Source organism: Ixodes scapularis, unplaced genomic scaffold (assembly GCF_016920785.2).
Source record: "Ixodes scapularis isolate PalLabHiFi unplaced genomic scaffold, ASM1692078v2 PGA_scaffold2__306_contigs__length_199485367, whole genome shotgun sequence".
Taxonomy (NCBI): domain Eukaryota; kingdom Metazoa; phylum Arthropoda; class Arachnida; order Ixodida; family Ixodidae; genus Ixodes; species Ixodes scapularis.
This window is the reverse complement of record NW_024609857.1, coordinates 122,937,284-122,950,402: the sequence shown is the minus strand read 5'-3', so window position 1 is coordinate 122,950,402 and position 13,119 is coordinate 122,937,284. Positions and strand designations below refer to the sequence as shown.

Sequence of the window (13,119 nt, the reverse complement as noted above, 5' to 3'; positions counted from 1 at the left end):
CGGAGCGCTGTAAGTGTGGCTGTTCATACTTCACCCCTGGCGAGGGACAGCCGACAACGATTCATGTCCTGGCAACCTGACCGGTCCCTATCCGTTTTGCTGCGAGGGGAGCCCACAACCTCCAAGGCGAGCTTTCTGCCCTTGGTAACACTTTGGTGTACACACAGCTAAAGCCCGGCAGAAGGCAAAAACACCTACAGGAGCGGAGCTTCTAGGGAGCCTTCATGTGTGCTTTAGGAGCTTCTATTGAGCACCGACTATATCTGCAATCTGCTTTGGCAGAGTCCGCTATTTTTTTTTTTTTTTTGGTTTATAATACATTCTTTGTCAACATATTTGATTGTATAATGCTTCTCTCTCAAAAGACTGCACATGAACACAACCTAGCCGTATTAATGCGAAAGCATTAACAGTACTATAGAGCGAACTGCGTCATCTGAATGCGTGGCCGGCATTATCGTTGTCTGTAGCGGTGATAAGCAGCACCTAAATTCCCAATAGCTGAGCGAAACAGCACGTGAATTCTGTCTATAGCAGTGAAAAACGGCACCTAAATTCCCCCTGGCTGCGAAATAATTTCTCAGAGAGGTTCCTTTAAACAAAGTAAATGAATTGCTTTGAAAATAAAATTTTGTACATCTGGTCTGGTGGAATGGAACCCGGGCCTCCGGGGTGCGAGACGAGCACGCTTACCCAACGCCACAACGGCTCCATGGTTCCAGCTGACTAAAGCTGTGTCTAGTGCGTGTGTCATGCTTTCACATTCTCACACGTAAGCAGTGTTAAGTGTCTCCGCCAAATGTTTTGACTGAGATATCAAAAAGAAACGGATGAGCTCGACAAGTTTCCTGTATTTCAACCAAGAATCATAAGCTTAGTATACGAAAAGCCATAAACCAAACACTTTGAAAAGTGTACCTTTATTTCAACTGTGTTGTCATGCACAATAGTGAACAAACATGGGTTGTGTAGTACCTAAATTGCCAGAGAACGGATTCTGTGGTGGTAAGAAGAAGGGGTTATAGTGGTCACAAATTTTTAGAGGTGCTGGCACACAAGAGGAATAAACGATAATGGTCTGGAGGCACGTGAAACTCCCGCACCTCAGGATGTCGAGACCCCCAGTTGCCCGTGGCTCTTCTTCCCTACAAGTATAGTGATCCGGAGGTGACCGGTGTTCTCTGCTTCCCCGAGATACTTGAGTGTCATGTATCCACCCGAGGATATCAGCTTCTAGTTCAGGTCATCAACAATGTTAGGAAGGCTGCTGGTAACCTTTTGCAGGTGTCGACGTCCGGACCACACAGTCAGAAGACGGGTCTTGCTGGGCTGTCTTGGTCGTCACCAAGATCATGCTCCGCACCCAGCAGCTGGCTGCGGCTAGCGAGATCGTCTTCCTCGACTCCACCTCGTCGACTGACGGCACTCAGAGTACCACCACCATACTCCTAGCTGGCACGAAGGCTGGTGCCATCCCCCTTGCAGTGCTACTGCACAGCTGCCAGACAACCGAGCCTTCCAGCTCCTGAAGGACGCCTATCCGGTCTGCTTCGGAGGAGCACATGTGAGTAAGCTGTACGCAGGTAACATCGAGACTGACAATGCTCGTAACTAGACAGAAAGTGGCGAATGCAATACAGTTTCCACACTAAGTTGCAAGATCATTACCAATTCGAGTCATCTTCTATTCAACCAATTCATATTTGCACTTGTTTTAGTCAGCAGATTGCTTAATATTCTAATTTAGTTCTTCGTTTCAAATATGAGCAAATTCATATATGTTTCATTTGTAGAGTGCTGAATGTCGTGCACAATAAATGTTTGCATGTGCTGACTTGACTACTTAGAGGTGAGAGCCCGATCCACATAAAACCGTTTCAATATTCTTTCTTCAGAACTGCCGGAAATGTCTGAGAGGTCATTTCGCTAGTAGTTATTGGGCCTCACAACTCTAGTGGCAGAAAGATATCTCGTAGTGGTGCAATTTGGGCTGTGTTCTCAATCTTGCCCAAATGGATCTGAGTTACTCCGGCAAGTCTTGTTACGTGACAACAAAAATTGAAGAACACTAGACATCGGAAGGTTTTAGAATGCCCTTACCTTTACTCGGAGCAAGATCAAGTAAATTTTGCACACGGCCTTAGAGAAGCCGAAAATTGCAGCATGCCGACTTTACATTGGTGCACATGTTAATAGTCATTGTCACCTTTAATGTGGTACCTGCAGGCTCCTGAGGCGTTCATGACAGACAACGCTTCCGCCGAGAAGGCGGCCCTGCGAACGACCTGGCCCGAGGCCGTCCAGCTCCTGTGCCACTTCCATGTCGCCCAGGCAAAGTGGCGTTGGCTGTGAACAGTAAGCAGGTTGGTCGAGACGAGAGGAGGGACCTCCTGTCTGCATTTCAAAAGGTGGGTACTACTCTGGTTGTTAAGTGCCGGTGCTTAAACATGCAGTGGAAAGTTTTCGTTATGACTGCACAGATGTCAGAAGGGTTTGGATGTGGGCTAGTTGGTTGAACATGTTTAGGGGTTAAAAGCGCTAAAAACGACGGACGAGTAGGAGAGACACACACCACAGAGCGCTCTGTGGTGTGTGTCTCTCCTACTCGTCCGTCGTTTTTAGCGCTTTTAACCCCTAAACTGCACAGATCCCTAAACCAGATGCATTTCTTCAAGCACTTGACTAATAATTAAGGCTTCATGGGGCAAAACTGACAGAGGCAGTACTGCACCGAACAATATATGTTATTCGTCTTGGTAAATGCTTCATAAGTACTAGATTAGTTTAAAAAACTAATTGTGTCTAATGTAAAAAGCCAATAGCAAGAAAAGAATGCAGATAGCCACTCGCATGAAATGAGTCATTCGCTGAGTGAAGAGATGGGTTGAAATTTGTTTGAGCAACTTCGCTGAACTTCATGGAGTTATTTGACTCAATTTTGTGGTTAATCCAACTTTATTGATTGCTCTTGGTTGTTTGGTAACATTATTGTAATATCAGCATAATACAGCGAACAACTGAGTAGACTGTTAGGTACCTGCAGTTTAAAAAAGGTTAGGACAGAACCAAATATGTTGTTGTCTAATGAAGCGATTGACTGTAGACATAATTGAAAGAGCGTGGCCGGTTACATGTCAATTTTCGAGTTAAATTTAGTCGGTATGACATGACATCAGCAGTGGTGGAACTGACAAGTGGTGAATTGGAGCAGCTCTTATAGCAGGGAAACAGCGGTTTTGGAGCAGAGGTTTCCACTTTTGGAGCAGATAATTTTCAGCTTTCATGTGAAAATGTTTTATAAAATCTCTCTGAAAGTTAGCCTGTGGAAAAAACTGCAGTTGTTGGAGTGTTGAAAGGCTATTTAAAGTGTTATACCTACAGGGGACCTGGCCACTACAGATATTTATTTATTTGTTGAACAATTATACGGCGCTAATTTTTCAGATGTCTGTGTTTGACATAAAAATATGTTTTTGGCGACTTTGTATGGTTTGTATCACGCTGCTTACTGTTCACAGAGCAGCTGAGTGGAGCTTAGCTGCTCTATGAACTTGAACCAATCACAATGAATAGTGCTAGCGATTCATTACGATCGATGTGAGCACCGTTCGCACAAAAACCGATAACTCTTCGTTAAACATGTGCATATAATGGATATCGGGTTCAAAGCTAATTTAAACTGAATAGTTCAATACATACATTGGGATGGCATGTAACCAAGGTATTACATAAAGTTAAACCTATAAAGAAGCCTAGCCATACCGGATTGAGGGGATTTATAAATCTCCCTAGCAAAAATTCTAATAGGAATATCTATGAGACTAATAGACATCTCTATGAGACTAATAGGAACTCCTATAAGACTTATAGCAATGCCTATGAGACTAATAGACATTTCTATGAGACTAATAGGAATGCCTATGAGACTAATAACAACTCCTATGAGACTAATAGGAATTCCTGTGAGGCTAATAGCAACTTGTATGAGACCAATGGGAATCCCTATGAGATTAATAGACGTCTTTATCACATGAGTAGAGATGTGTGTCAGACTAATACAAAACTGTATTTATCTATAGAAATATTTATTAGGTTAATGTATGCCTTCTATTAGAATAATACAAAGTTTCATAGACTAATACAAGCATTCTGTTAGTCTTACAGAATAATAATTAGACAAATTTACACATCCTAATAAACAAATGGAATGCTCATTAGACTAGTTGTAGCACAGCCATTCTATTACAATATTAAATGGGCATATTAGAACAATTGAAACTCGACACTACCAAATAAATATGAACAAATAACTGAGATTTATTAGATGTGGAAACCCTTAATTGTGAGCTCGTCCCCACCGATACTTAGCTGGCAAACAGAGGTTTCTGCTTTGTAATTTTTTTGTCAAACATAGGAGTGAATGTTCACAACAAATTGCCCTCATTGGATCTACAACTCAAAAAGACGAAGATGGACCATTCATTCATTCATCCATTTATTTTTGTGCTCATGAACAGCTTTTGCCTTCGTAATGAAGTTTAATATACATATAGCAAAATGGGATACAAAAATTCTAGTGATAATTAAGAAAACACTTGAACGCTATACAAGATGGGTTAAAAACGTCACTACCTGGAGCATTTATGGTACTATAAAAGTTTTGAATATGTGTCATGGGGCAAGTTTGTTAGATTTGATTAATTTTGAGAACCACGAGTTTCAGAAATAACAGGCAAGTTCGAAATTGGAACTTAGTTGTGCCCAATAACAGCAAAGCGAGGAGAAAAAATTACAAGGAAAAAGATGTGTAGGCTCTGTGGCTGTCGGCTCCGTGAACGCCGGATTCGCCGTCGCATTCTTGCGATATCGGTATACTGCCGCTGCGCTTGCCTGCGGCACGGCAGCGCTTGCTCTTTTCCTGCGCTGTAGCTCTGTTGTTCTCGGTATTCGGCGCCAGGTTCCAGGTACTTTTTTTGTTTGCATACGCGGGCCTTTTGGCGTGAACGAGGAAGACCTGAAACATCCGAGGAGCAAACCGCCACGGAATTGCCCGAATCGTCCGCCCAGTGTTGCCAGACGGAGAAAAAAAAAAGTTAGCAGATCGATCTCCAAAAAGTCAGTAGATTTGCACAAAAATCAGTAGATTCTACGAAATCTGTGTTTTGCCATTTTCATTAAACCATTTTTCGAAGAAATACTATAAAGCAACAAATAACATGGTAATAAACACAAATAAAATATGAAAAAACAAGACCAGTTCTCGAGTAATTCTTTATGAAAAACAAAGAAAAAGGGCACCGTGAATATATATATATATATATATATATATATATATATATATATATATATACATATATATTTATTTATTTATTTATTTATTTATTTATTTACCAGCATTGACTAGTGTTGCGATTTCGAGGATTATTCGTTGAAATCGAGGCTAAGCCACTTTTGGGATCAACAGATGAGGGAGACAGTGGGACATCCACCTGTCGTTATTATTGAAACGAAACCGAAACAAGACGTTCCAGCAAGTGCGCGTGTGCATGCTCATTTTATGTCTTCCGCAAGCTGCCATCTATCCTTACTGGGTTGAGGAAGGTTTTGGACGCAACGCTGTCGGCGTGGAGCACTGTCAAGGCTACACGTCGTCTGCTACGGGCTTATTTCTTTTTCGCCTGACTCAAAGCTTGCGTTCGAACGTGGAGAAACTTAATTAGTTAGCTTTTTAAGCCACTGAGGAATAACATTATATTATTTTCTTGCCAAGGCCTGCCAAATAAAAGTTAACCGAAATTTGGATGTCGATCCCATGCATTCCTCCGGGCGAATGAATGAAAATGGCGGCCCTCCCCGCTCAGCTGGGAGCAGCCGAGAGTTCACGCGCATGCGCTCACGCCAATTGCTCTCTGCCGCAGGCTGATTTGCTCACTCGGGAGGGAGACGTTACGGCGGCGAGCGGATGATCACCGTCAAACCCAACGTTGGTCGAACCTGCTCTGTGTGTATGAATATACGCTCGAATAGGTTTGGTTTCTGGGCCGTCTAGCCCATAGAGTTATTATGATGTACGCTCTGTGGTCTAGCCCAGTGGTTCTCAAATGGGGGTCCGCGGACCCTAAGGAGTCCGCGAAGGCATTCTGGGGGTCCGCGAAGCCCTGCCTCAGCAGTCAAGCCCGGCAATAAAAGTTGTCTTTTCTTCCGATCAAAAAGGAATTTTTCCATTTACGGGCTAGTTTTCTCGTCTGTATGTCAATAAGAGAAGTCTACTTCACACTAGCCCTTAGCTAAACCCATTTATAATGTCATGATTATATTTAACTTTTACATTCCCCCTCTACTCACCACGAAAAAGGGTCCTCCATCATCTTCACTGGTCCACAAGGGGTCTGCAGAACATCAGTGGTTGAGAACCACTGGTCTAGCCAGTGCTTCGTTTTTAATTCTGGGAGAATATGAGTTTCCTTTCATGGGCGACCCTGTGAACTGAAGGGGCCTAATAATAAATTTTTAATATGTTTACTAAAAAAAAGTCAGTAGATTTTCTTCTTTTTCAGTGAATCAGTAGACCCGGAACAAAATCAGTAGATCTACTGATAAATCAGTAGACCTGGCAACACTGCGTCCGCCATTTTTCTCGTTGGAAGATCTATGGCTATGGCTATGGATAGAAGTTGCTACCAGAATGGATTTCATTGACTATTATCCCTGTCACCTTTGCACTGCTGGCATTCGTTCTTGCGGCTGCGAGTTAATTGGTGGCTGCAGGGCGGCATTTGAAACATTAGCAAAATTTGTTCATAACCATTATAATACAAAATTGTATTTTAAGATTATTTCGTACCAACACATGAATTTTCACGTGGTGGTAGTTGTCGCACTGGTGGCGCCGCAGCGGCAGCATCCTGCACGTTCTTCAAAACTTCGAATTGACAGCAGTCCTTAACCCTTTAAAGGGCAACTCCGCTTAATTTCAAAAAATTTGAGATAGTGGCCGATTTTGCTTTTTGAAGCACTCAAAAACAATCCCCAATCCTTTGTTTCGCGAAAAATAAAATATTTTTCGTGTAATTTTACTCTAGCCATGATCACAAACCGAAACCGAAACGGTGGCAAAGCCGGACAACATTGTATATTCGGCATCACTAAGCATGTACACCCACGTGATATACAAGGGGAAGAAGAAGCTCCCCTCTTATCAGGATCCTTCTTTGTGCCTCCTGGATTAGCACAGGCGTCGCTATTCTCCTCCCAGAAGATTATAGAAGATTAACCTGTCACTCAAAAGTCTTACAAAAGCAGCTTCCCTCTCCTCCTTTTACTTGGTGTTCAAAAGTATGCGATGTAACACAGGCCGCGCTCAACGAGGCGATCGGCCGGCCGAGCGCGTCACTCACGTCTTTCACGGCGCTGGCGCCACCCGTGCTCTCCCCGAAAAAAAAAAAAAAAAAAAAAAATTGAAAAAAAGAAAAAAAGAAGCTGTACATGTTTGATGACGTCGCGGACGTGCCGGGAGAAGGAATTTGGAGGAAGCGGAAATGCAGCCGGGCAGTGTTGTCTGGCCCGCACGTCTCAACCAAAACCAGCGGATTCGTGCTTGTCAAACTTTGACAGCGATTTTAATGAACTTCTAGGCGGAATTTCGTCGTAATATTTGCCATGGGGGTTTGGTAGATGACAACAAAGAGAACTGTATAGTTTTGCACTACTGGAAAAGAAGCGGAGTTGCCCTTTAAGCGCCTAGGACGAGCTGAGTTCGTCGGCCGCTTTTTGGCTAAAAATGCCATGGACGAGCCCAGCTCGTTCAGTGGTTTTTTCGGTAGTCCTCAATTCCACGGATGAGCTAGGCTCGTCCGAGTAGTTTGCGGCGCTGATCATAGATAGCAGCACTCGTTTTAGTTGGCGCTTTTTTTTTTTTTTGCCGCCGCTAATTTCTGTTTAATAAACTTTTGAAATTTTATCTATATTACTAGAGGAATAAAACTTTTAAATAAAAAAATATGGCACTTTTAGGTTACTTTCCAAAAAAAAAGGGGTACTTAATAATCCCCCGAATCCCTCCCAAATACAAAGTAACACGTGTGTCGGAAAAATCGTATCTTGTGTACTTGTGCGGAAACATGCATGTGTGCGTCCGGTTTTAGGACGGCGACGCGAACGTCGTTATTCCGTGTAACGATATAAAGAATTTGAGCACAGTTGGACCTACGGACTTCAACGCCAACCGTTGGTACAACGTGTGGTGGAAGGACGCCAATCAACCTGGCTATTTTCGAGCCAATATCATGAAGATGTGTGGTAAGTATCAAAGCATGAAATTTAGTCTATATATATACCTCTTATCTTAGTGTGTGGTGCATTTGTAGCATCTAGAGTGCCTGTTCCGTTCGCGGTTACGACGTGCTTTTTTTCTCAGCGGCCCTGTGAGGTTGCTGTAGATTTGGTAGCAAAAAGAATGGCAAAAACATATGTTTGTGTTTATTCTCTTAGGGATGAGGGTCCGGAGGTATTTTTTTCGAAATGTGCATGCTGTTCCCGAACATTTTATGTATCGGGTTTCTTAACTACCTGCCGTAGCAGTTTCCCCTGTAAATCTTTGTCAAGCTGTAAATAGTGTAACATGGTCAAGAAACTGAAAATAATTCATACAAACATTTGCTTTGAAATACGAGTAAAGTGGTCGGAGGCCCAATTCTACCTATTTCAGCCTAAAATATAATTAGTTGATATTGAGTAGGGATGCTCAAAAATTAAAATTTCTAATAATAGATTCAATATTGCTCTCAATTTGTAATCTTAATTGAATAGTAATTATTTTTTAAGTTAAAATTATTTGCAAATAGTCTAAACGGTTAGTTTCCCTTAAGGGGGCACTAAAGAGGTTTCTGAGATAGTCCACTCTTGGTCATGCGTCGTGCATCCCAAGAACCTAAACATTATAATCCTGCGCCACCGATTTTCGTATTAAAATGTGATAATCAGTTTTTCTGCGATATATCACAGAACTCGAACCGTTGCCGAACGACGAACGGCGCTTGTCAGCCAATCGAGCGGTAGTTTCTTTCGTCGAGTGATCCGAATGCGAGCTGCTTCTCGGGTTGTTTTGCCAGCACTCATTACTCAGGTGCATGAAGTGGAAATTGCGGGGCCTGAGAGAGCTTCCAAAACTAGCCCAAAAATGGTTCGAAAGAGGGTTACCGGATGCTGCTAAATTGTTTTTAGTAGTCGGAGGCCCAAACAGTTTGTGTCCCTCTGTCTTGGACCACCTTGCGATAGCGTTTTGGTGCTCATACAAATTATCTCTTATGGATACTGTCATTTTCATCTGCAAATTCATTATCTCTTTCAGGCTTCTTTGGGCACTATGTGGACACAACCTGCACTGACGAGACAACACGCAAGGTTTGCAAGGCAGGGATGAACAAGCTTCTGGCTAGGAAGATTGCTGATTTAAACTGAGAGGTTTGCGTGAATGTGAGATTTGTATGAATGGGAGAATAAATTGTACTATCTTAAACAAGCTATACCGTGTACTCTCATTTAGCAAGCCACGTAATGCAGTAGGTAAATAGCATGTCGATATAGCTAAAACTAATAGGCTAGACCAATACAACTAATAGGCTAATACAACCAATAGACTAATACAACTAACAGACTAATATAACTAATAGGCTAATACAACTAATAGGCTAATAGACAAATACAAAGTGTCAATAAACCGATAGGCTATTAGAAATTTCTATTAGAATTTTTGCTAGGGCTTGCTATATGGAAATGTTATTTTCAATTCTGAATTAAAAATTCAAAAAGAAACAAGCGCACATAATGAACAGAGGTTGTTAGAACATTGCTGCCTAACATATACCCAATAGCCACAGTTGAGTTTCGAAGATTTTACTGCAATGTAAATATCAACAATCACAACATTTCCTTTTTTTCCTTCTTTTTAATGCATCAGACGCTCGCGTGAACCAGACCACTTTGAAGGTGTGTTTTTTGCATAAGCGCGCGCCTCCGCTGCGGCAAAGCGAGTCATGAGATCGCAGTGTCTGCTCCGCGGGTATTGCTTCTCAAAAGCGCACTCAAGGCGGCTAACCTGCTGCGATCAACGCTTCGAAAAGTATGAATACTGTAGTTCATTTTGAAGAGAATATCAAACAGCATATTATTTGAAACTTCTGTCTGAAAATTCTAATATTGGCATGAACCTAGTCTTCACACAGATAGGCATCCGAAAAAAAAATTTAAAAAGAAGTTGTACTTTCGTCATTTTTAATGGCATCGCCAACAATGCTACGTGCCAGACACAGTTTCTTTTTCGAGAACAGCTTCCTTTAGCCTTAGATAACAGTGCAAAGTTTGCACAAATACAGCCTTTGGAGCAGCAAGCAGATTGTTCGTTCTGGCGCAGTATGGCGCAAATAGCGCAGGCAGTTCCACCACTACATCAGGTCAATGTAATGCCATTTTTCACACCAAGCTTGATGAGAAAAATTAATGGCCAGAAACATACCTCTAATTGGCCTCAAGATCCTAAGGAAGGCTTTAAAAAGGTAGGCAGGTCTTAAACTGCGTTATGAAATCCTAGTTTCACAAATATTCTATTTTCTTTCCCGCTTTATGTTTGCCCGCTCCTCTTTCAACCGGCTTCCTTATTTTATAGCTATTTAACTCATTTGGCACACTTCGGATCATGTATGCAGCATCCGTGGACGAGATGGAGGCCGCCGTTGAGGAGCTCCAGGGAAGATCCTACCAGGGCTACATCAAGCGTGTGATGGCGTTCTTGGAGCGGAAATCCGAGTGGGTGCTTCTCTTCCGCTCTGGCCTTACCACGAGGGGCCACAACACGAACAACTTCGCGGAAGCACCCATTCGGATTCTCAAGGACATTGTGCTCCACAGACGCAAGGCCTACAACGTCGTCACCCTGGTCGACTTCATTGCCTCGGTGTTGGAGGACTATTTCCAAAGAAGACTCCTCTCACATGCGCACAATCGCAGGCCAGCCCACCAGCTGCAGTATGACCCCCTGCTGCTGATTCTATCATCCGACTAGACAGCAGCATGTACCAAGTCCCCAGCGGACAAGAGGACGGCAAGGTGTACGACGTCTGCTGCGACATTGGGACCTGTACTTGTGCGGCTGGACAGCAGGGTGCCTTCTGCAAACATCAGGCCCTGGTTCACCACCACTGCGGGGGCCCATTTCCCAATGCTCCAGTGCTTGCACCCCATGACCGGCACCAACTGGGACTGCTTGCCTTGGGAGGAAAATGCCCGGCGGAGTCCTTTTTTCAAGACTTTCAGAAGCCATCCACCAACGCCGCCATGGACCCCTCCACAAGTGCCGCCATGGACCAATCCACCAGTGCTGCCATGGACGGGTTGCACAACCATCGGAGCCAAACGGCAGCCCTCCTCTGGACTCCGAGCCCCAGGCTGCAAATGACTATGAAGTATGAAATCATGTCAAAAGTAGGGGTGGGTTATCTTTTGGCAGTAGGGCATCCCTCAGTTTATTACAATATATTAATCAGCTATAAGGGCGACAAATGTAAGATAGAACTTTCAAAATCTTATAATGCCTGAAAACCCATGTCCCCAAGTATAAACCTGATTTACGGAGGCAACATTTCATGGTAACAGCTGAACAGGTTTTGCAGAAAAGCATTCACCATTCCAAGAAGCTTTGTAATAAAAATAACCAGCAGAAAAAAGAAAATTATGCAGGCAGCTATTGAACACACCTAAGACTTGTTTTACAAGAAACTTTTGCTTCCAGGAAACAGACGAGCTCCTACGGCAGATCCAGCAGGAGCAGTGGCGACACCACGCTACTGCTATTAAAAATCCTGCGTATGCACAGCAGCTCCGGCAGATCCTCACGGCGATGAGGAAGTACAGCGAGAACCCGATGTGATGGCCTGCATCATTGCTACAAAAGCAGTGTACGGTGGGGGAAACAGGCGAGGAGGCACCATCAAGGTGCAACCGACGGCCATCGCCAGGCGCCGCCCAGGCATCACCCGAGGCAACAAGCGAGTGCCTGCTGGCCGCCCTTCCAAGGGGCTCACTGCCAAGAGGGCCAAGAAGGAGCACAGCTTCAGCACCAACATGAAAAAGGATGTGCCCAATGCCAAGTCACACGGCATCGGACACTAAATCGTAGGAACTGCCCAAAGTTCTGGGTCATGCGACTTTTTTTACTTGCGTGTGTTCAGTGCATGAGCTGCCTGCATTGAACTCACGGTGGACACGAACTTCCAGCCATTCTGCTTTTATTTTTTCTCGTGTGCAATGTTGCTACAAGCCAAGTGACAGTGGATAGAAACTTTGTGTCGTTGTGCTTTCATTTTTTATCCTCGCGTGCAATGCTGTTGCATGTCAAGTCACGGTGGACAGACTCCCTGACATGCTCTCATTTTTTATCCTTGTGTGGAATGCTGCTACGTGTCAAGTCGCGGTTGGCAGACGTCTTGCCATTGTGCTTTAATTTTTTTATCCTCGTGTGCAATGCCGCTACGTGCCAAGTCACAGTGGACAAACACTTCCCGTTGTTGTGCTGTCATTTTTTATCCTCATGTGCAATGCCACGTGTCAAGTCACTGGGCAGAGACTTCCTGTTGCGCTGTCATTTTGTATCCTCGTGTGCAATGCCGCTACATGCCAAGTCACAGTGGACAAAGACTTTCCGTTGTTGTGCTGTCGTTTTTTATCCTCATGTGCAATGCCGCTACGTGCCAAGTCACAGTGGACAAAGACTTTCCGTTGTTGTGCTGTCGTTTTTTATCCTCGTGTGCAATGCCACTACGTGTCAAGGCACGGTGGACAGACTTCCCGACGTGCTTTCATTTTTTACCCTCACGTGCAATGCCGCAACATGCCAAGTCACAGTGAACACACTCCGCCGTGCTCTCAATTGTATTCTCCTGTGGAATACTGCTACATGTCAAGTCGCGGTGGGTAGACGTGCCTGCCATTGTGCGTTAATTTTTTTTATTCTCGTGTGCACTGCCACGTGTCAAGTCACGGTGAACAGAGACCTGTCCCTCTGCTTCAATTTTTTATCTTCGTGTGCAATGCTGCTACGTGCCAAGTCACAGTGGACAAAGACTG

General features: G+C 43.8%; 1 pseudogene; it reads left to right on the top strand.

The window, feature by feature from the left end:
• Positions 1 to 2,366: 2,366 nt before the first annotated feature.
• On the top strand, positions 2,367 to 13,119 carry LOC8050394 (annotated as a pseudogene).